Raw genomic sequence first — 6,847 nt, 5'->3', positions numbered from 1 at the left:
AGCTGGGAGCATGGAACCATTTTGAAGATGCTGCCTCTCTGGATGTGGGGTGTGAGCGAAAGAAAGGAATCCAGGAAAACTGTAGGGAATTTGCAGGATGGAACCGAGGTGAACTAAGGTGAACAGACTATGGGAGAAGTGTGTTTCAGGGACGGTCAGGAGTTTGGCTCACGCCTTGTGGAGCTGGAGATGTCTAGTGGCCATCCAGGCCCTTGTGCCAAGTGGGCTGTGGATCCTCTGGCACGGGTGCGCCTGGGATCTCCCTGACTCCCAGGTCCCGTGGGGAAGTGAGGACCACCTGGTCCACTGAGGAAGTGGAGAAGTGACACGAGGGTGGAGGGAAGGCTCCTGAGAACGGATCCCCGTTTTCCACCCCCAGGATCAGTGCACTTGGAGGTGGGCGGGAAGCAAATTTTAAAACCACTGGCAACACTCGGTAATAGACAACAGTTATGCCTGCTTCCATTTTGTTTAATCCAATTTCCTTCAAGATGCAAACTTGCTCTCGCTTTACTGGGACGCGGTGAGTCTAGAATGACCCCCGTCCCCGCAGGACTCCGACCCGCTAGGGCCCCAGGTCTCCAACTGCGGCCTAGTGGGGACCGAAGGTAAGGAACTGCGATCCGTTTCGATCACCAGAGCGCGATACGTTCTCCTGGCCGCTGGCCCTCTCCAGGGAAGCCCCAGCGGGGCCCGGCCAAGGTGGATTCCTTCCCAACAGCCCGGCAGGGCCGCGCACCTTCGTCTCCCCCATTGGGCCGCGCTCGCCCCAGGACCGGGACGGAGGAGCAGGAGTCCAACACCTGCGCCCGCGGCGGGGGCCCGGGCGTGGCTCCTCCGTCAGGAAACTTCGGGAAACGCTCCGAGGCCAGTGCTCTGCTCGGGAACACCTACGCAGCCCACGAAAGGACTTCGTTCGCTCCTGTGAGGGGGCTCGGCGCTTCCCTCGGACCGAGGGCGTGGGCGTGGAGGGAAGGAGGGGCCGAAAGGGCGGCGGGCTCTCCCTTTTATTCCCGGCCCGCAACTCGGCCGAGTCGTGACCAGATGTGCTGCTAACAGGTTGCTCCTCTGAGGTGCAGGCGGGACTCCGCAGGCCACTCGGGGGCTGCACTCGGCGTTGCTGCTGTCGGACCAGACGCGGCGTCCACGGGCTGGGCTCGGCCCCCGCCGCCACTCGGGAAGTTCAGGTTAGGAGACGCAGCCCAGACGGGGACTCCGGATGGGGGGCGCGGGCCAGCCCCCCGGGGAGACGGGGAAGGGAGCCACGGGCCTTGGTGCCCGGAGGGTAGGGGGTGGGTAGAGGGCGGGCGGCACGCTCCGGCTCGCCGCCGGGCAGTTCACGAAGAAGCTGTGTTCCTGCAGAAGCCGCAGGTGTCTGCCCCAGGATAACCCTGCGCGGCGCGAGGCCAGGCCAGCCCAGCTCCCGCGGGGGCTCCACCGGCCCGGGGCCAGAGAGGCGGGAGACTGGCTGGCGCGCCCGGGCTCCTCGCCGAGCACGCCGGCGGGAGGCCGAGACAGGGTCCGCACCCGGGTGGGAGCGGGGGCGGTGGGGGCCCCCGGGGGAGGGGCACCTCTAGGCCACGAGCGGGGGCGGGTGCAGTTCGGTAGTCGCCACCTGAGAGCCCGGGTCTCTACGGCTGTCACCGCGGGACACCTTGGCCGTCTGGGCGGGAGCCGGCGGGCCGACGCGGCGGCCGTGAGACCTGTGTTCCCCGCCCGGCAGCGGCCCGAAGAAGGTGAGCGCTCTCCCGGGGCTAGGGAGAGGAAGCCGGGGCCGCTGCTGGGGGTCAGTCTCTGCGGGGGAGGGAAAGGGGGACGGGCGTGAAACTGGCTACCTGAAGCTGTTACTCTGTCCCGGGTGACAATAGGGGTTCTCCAGGGAGCTGCCAGTTCTTATTCTCTCTCCCCCCCCCCCGGCCCCCACTGTCTCTCCCCCACGCCCCCACTGTGTCTCTTTCCCCCACCCCCCACGGTGTCTCTCTTACCCAGTCCCCCACTGTCTCTCCTCCCCCACCCCCACTGTGCCTCTTCCCCCCGCCTCCACTGTCTCTTCTCACCCCCCCGCCCCCCACTGTCTTTCTCTGCCTCCGCTCCCCCGTGTCTCTCTTACCCCCGCCCCCACTGTCTCTCTCCCCCCTCCGCCCCGCACTGTGTCTCACTTCCCCCGCTCCGGCCTCCTCTCCACCAGTGCCACTCTGGGATTCGATCTCTCCCTCTCTCTGGCCTCCTGCGGTCTCCGTTGGTCTGGCACGCGCCGGCCCTGTCGCTGGTGAGTGCTGGTTCTCCCGCTCTCCCAGCTCGCTCTGCGTCCTACCAGGGCACACACCACCGGCTCGCTCAGCCCAGAAGCGGAAAGTATACCTGCCGCGCGCGGGGCCCCGCTTGCTGCCCTCCGGCCAGCTCCATCCGCTTGTGCCCGGGGACGCTCGGTCACTCCGCTGTCGCCTCTGGCCAGCGGCGCACCGTCTAGGCAAGCCACCTGCCGCCTAGGGCACCGATCGTCTCCTGCAGCGTGCGGAGCCACCGAGGTGAGTGTCCCCGTGCCCCTTCCTTGCCTCCCGTTGCTGCCCGGCTGCCCTGGCTGGAGTTGACTGGAGAAGCGAGGCGACCACAGGGAGGCCAGCCTGCGGCCGCTTTCCTTTTCAAAGAGTGGCCGGACGGCCCGGTAGGCCCCTCTGGCGGTCGCCGCCTTCCGCTGCCCCCCGCCCGGTGCGGGCCCGGAACTTGGCGTTTTAGGACTCCCGGTCCGGCGGGGTCGCGGGCGGGGCAGCGCGGCTTCCCCTTTAAGGCCGGAGCCGCTCGTCGCCTTGAGTGTGAGGGTGTGTGAGTGTGCGGCGTGCGTGTCTCCTCCTCCCCGAGTGACACAGCAGTGAGAAATGCCTATCAGTAACTTAAACCCCCGAAACTCCACCTTCCGGGCGCGCGGCGCGGAGCCGGGCGGTGGGAATGGAGCGAGCAGACTGAGGCCGCCGCTGCAGCGCCGCCGGCATGAACTTGGCCGCGAGCTGAAGCGGCTGGCGGCGGGCGGGCTCGGGGGGCACCGGCCGCTACCCGGGGGAGATCTGCCACCCAGCCGGGCCGCTCGGCAGGCGCCGGAGGCCAGGTTGCCCGCGCTGGCGGCAGCCTGCCCCTTGGGCACTGCCCCCGCCGCCGCCGCCGCCGCGGGAGCTCCGCAGCACGGTAAGGCTGAGGGCGGGCGCGGGAGGTCCGAATGCTCTGGGGGCGCCGAGCTGCACTTGTGGCCCCCACTTGTGGCCTGCGTCGCGGAGGAGCGCAGGCCCCGGGTTACTGAGGGCCGGGGGACCCCGAAGTTTGCTCCGAGCACACGGCCCACCTGGCGCTGCGCGTGGTCGCCCGCTTCTCTAACTGGCCCGGCCGAGCGGAGCGCAGCTCGTATCGCCCGGAACCGTGGCCTGTGCCTGCCCCATTGCTCGCCAGGTGTCTGGAATTGGGCAGGGGCAGTCAAGCACTGAGGAGGGAAGGCAGAGGGGCGCGGGCCACGAGGGCTCCCCCAGCCGCGCTGGGCCACCAGGAGGCTCCCGCTCGGTCCCGGCGCACCCGGAGCCGCTTGCTGCCCGGATGCCACTGGCGACGCTGCCTTCGCATCCTGGCTCCCAGAGCCTGGACCAGTCGACAGTGGGCGCTGGGCGCAGGATTCACCCCCCACCCCCACCCGTAGCCAGTTTGCCGCCACCGAACGGGAGTGTGGAGTGTGCGCGCGCCGAGCCCGCCGCCTCTCGCTCCCTTCCCTGCCAAATTCTCCTCTGGAGAGCAGCCCCGAGCAGAGCTGGCGGCCGGAGGCAGCCCCGACTGGGCTCCTGCCCGGAGCTCCCGGCGCCCCCGCGACCCGAGCTCCCAGGCCTCGGAGCAGCGGCACAACCCAGCGCCAACAAGGGCGGGCGGGAAGCCCCCCGGAGCGCCGCCAAATACTTTTCACGGCCAGTTGGCTCGGCCAGGCTCCGTCCCGAGGCAGCGTGTCGGAAGCCTCTTGGAGAGCTGGCCGTACCGTCTGATTTTGATCCATAATTAAATGCGGACTGAGCAGACACTAATAGGATTATATTGCAGAAAACTGCCCTGAAGTCGTCGAAACCTGAGCAAACAGACGCACTTCAGGCCGGGGTTTCGCCCCGTCGTGCCCCTGCAGCCGGGTGCGGCCGTTTGGGGCACCCCGATTGTAGGTGTGAGTGTGTACGCGGGCGGGAGCACAGGATGGCTCAGGGACGTGGAGAGAAGCGGCTTTACTTGCTGGGGTGGCTTGTCGTTGTTCGGCAGCAGAAGGAATTCCCCCCAGGGCGCCGTCCCCACGGCGAACGTGCCATTTGCCGGTAGCCGACCAAGGCCAGCTCCGGGACTTTGTGAGGGCGAGTGAGCCGGGTGTACGAGAGGCTGCCTCGCTGGAACAAAGACGCAAACTCTCCCCAAGCCTGAGCAATTTCGAAAGAGTTAGCTGGGAAGAGCAGAGGGCCCGGGTCTCCCAGGGGAGAACCCGCGGGCCTCACGCCGCCCAGCCTGGGTCCCGCGGCCGGGGAGATCCGGTTCCCAGGCTTCGGCGAGCCGGCAAGCAGCATCTCAACGGGGCAGCCTAGCCTTCCGCGGGTGCGGGCCCCCACCTGAGTGATCACGGACTGGGGTAGGGGGGTCGACCGCGCTCCCGCTGGGGCTTCCTGGCCGCCACGGTCGCTTGGGGCTCCCGGAGGCCGCTCAGCTTCATCCCTCACCCAGCCTCTTGTTGTCTTTATAGATTCCCCCCCACCATCCCCGTCGCCGCCGCCGCCAATTCGCTTTATAAAAAGCCCCTTTGTTTCCCTGGAGGCTAGAGAGAGGGAAGGGAAAAGGGACGCAGAGGCAAGGGGCGGGGGCGGCTGCCTCCCAGTGGCTTCGAGTTGCTTGGGACAGGAGGGCAAGTGTAGGCGGTGGGGGAGGGCGCTGGGTCTCGAAGCCGCTCGACAGGAATCTCGGAAGGTGTGGGGAGCCCCTGGCTCCTGGCGCCGGCAGTGCGCCGGGCAGTCCTGCCGTGGACACCCGGGCCCCCCCGCCGCCAGGACGGCTGGGCGGGCGGCTGGGCTAGCGGGCTGGCGCAGGGACCAGAGGCGGCGCACGCTCCGCAGGATGGGCGGACGCAGCTCGCCGCTCGCCGCTCGCCGCTCGCCGCTGCACTCGCCGGTCCCAGGCATAGGGGGCGCCCTTGCCTCGGTTTCTCTTTGCAGCCCGCGCCCCTCGCCGTTAGGACTCAGGGTGGCTATCGCACCTGCTGGTGCCTGAGACGAAGGCTGAGACGATGGTGGCAACTCTGAGGCGTTCGCCACCCCGCTACTGCACCCCTCCCTCCTCCTGCGCCCTCCCGCCGCCCGCAGCCCCCTACACAGGGGTTCAAACGCTCCGCGCGGCCCCTTTGCATGAAGGGAGGGAGTTGGGACTGCCACCTCCTCTGCGAGGTTTGTGCAGCCCGGGCCGGCAGTGGGGACGAGGGCGCACCTCTGGACTGTTAAGAGTAGGCCGCCTGAGTAGGGATCCAAGGCCGGGCACTTGAGGGTGTTGAGAACCCACGGGTTCCCGGCATTAGTTGGAGTGAGGATTCAGCCGGCCCCTATCCCTGACACCTGCCCTGCCCCACCCCACCCCCAAACTTGCGGGAAGTTGGTTTTGCGCTGAGGAATGTTAAACATACTGTTTGCGGTAAACTTTAGCCAGCCTGTCGGCCTGACTGGCCCCGCCCCAGCCCCCCTGACGGGTCCGCGGGTCTACTTGTGAAGTTTGTTCAGAAAGGGAATACTGGCCATAAGAAAAATCGACAAATCAGGAGAAGTAGGTGGGGCCCGAACTGGTCGGTCCTCCTGAGCAGATTCCTCCAGAACTCTTTTGCTCGCCTCCACCCCATCTTCCCTTTTAATCTCCTGGCCACGTAGTATGTGTGCCTTTTCACGTGTCCTTCCCCTACTGCACTCTCTTCCAATCTCTGGAGGGTATTCGTAACTGTTGATCCGACATTTGTTCTCTGGTCTTTGGAATAGAAGCAGAAGCGTTAACTATCCCCACCTTCGAAACATACACATCCCCATTGCATCTAAAAACCACAGCAAAGTACTCAAAGGGTAAACACGGGGTCTACCTTCTCCTCTCCCTTTGTGCTTCCCTTCTGGAACAAGATCATTGGAAAATAAAGCTGCTGATGTGCGAGATGGAACATATGGTGCCTCCATAAGAGAGACGCTGAAATGGCCTTGAACCTGCCGGACAGACCAGCTGTTTGCTGCCAGCCCAAGCAGCTAATCAGCGACTTCCCCTTAAAGTAACAGACCTCTTTTCTCTCTGTGCCCAATGTGCATATTAAATAGGATATTCTCCAGAGGAGAAACGTCATGGGCGCCTATATTGCTTTGTGCTTCGTTAGTTCTGCAAAGATCGTACCTGGCCCTGAGGGCCTTTGGCCTCCTCCCACGCGTGCCCCCTCTGCTTGAGCCTGTTAGCTTTAGCACTGGTGTATGAATGTTGCTCAAAGTGGAACTTGGGAAGGAGGCGGGAGAAGGGAAAGAGAGCCAGGCTGAGAGATTCCAAGATGCCCAGAAGGAAATCTCTGGTTTGTTGGTACTGGCTTTAGAAAAACTAGCAATTCTCTCCCCACCTCTTAAAAATATCACAAAGAGCTTCAGCTTTTCCTTGTAAGATCTCCTTAGAAAGCATCATCTTGTGCCTGGGACCATTTTCAGTTTTTCTTCAGTACAATGTGTTTGAGAAAGGGGGGGGGGAAAAGAAAACAGTTTGGCATTGGAAAAAGAAAGACTTGAGATACGAGGAAATTCCATGTTAGGAAATCATTAGCAAAGGGTTACTTCTGTTTTCCTGC

General features: G+C 64.7%; 1 protein-coding gene across 11 annotated transcripts in view; it reads left to right on the top strand.

Annotated features, from left to right (window-relative positions):
* Positions 1-1,033: 1,033 nt before the first annotated feature.
* The window catches only part of MAMLD1 (mastermind like domain containing 1), a 117,981-nt gene continuing 112,167 nt past the window's right edge, over positions 1,034-6,847 (top strand). For 4 of the 11 annotated variants that reach the window (XM_060407491.1, XM_060407490.1, XM_060407486.1 and 1 more), the window contains exons 1-3: positions 1,034-1,187; positions 1,363-1,736; positions 2,189-2,528. The gene's annotated coding sequence lies outside the window, so the exon portion shown is untranslated. Of the gene's footprint in view, positions 1,188-1,362; positions 1,737-1,989; positions 2,529-2,909; positions 3,181-6,847 lie in introns of those variants that run through there. The other 7 variants (XM_042242498.2, XM_012107186.4, XM_042242503.2 and 4 more) reach the window with 5 other exon arrangements.

Source organism: Ovis aries, chromosome X (assembly GCF_016772045.2).
Source record: "Ovis aries strain OAR_USU_Benz2616 breed Rambouillet chromosome X, ARS-UI_Ramb_v3.0, whole genome shotgun sequence".
Classification (NCBI taxonomy): Eukaryota; Metazoa; Chordata; class Mammalia; order Artiodactyla; family Bovidae; genus Ovis; species Ovis aries.
The sequence above is the reverse complement of the archived record's forward strand: the minus strand, read 5'-3'. Positions and strand labels throughout refer to the sequence as shown.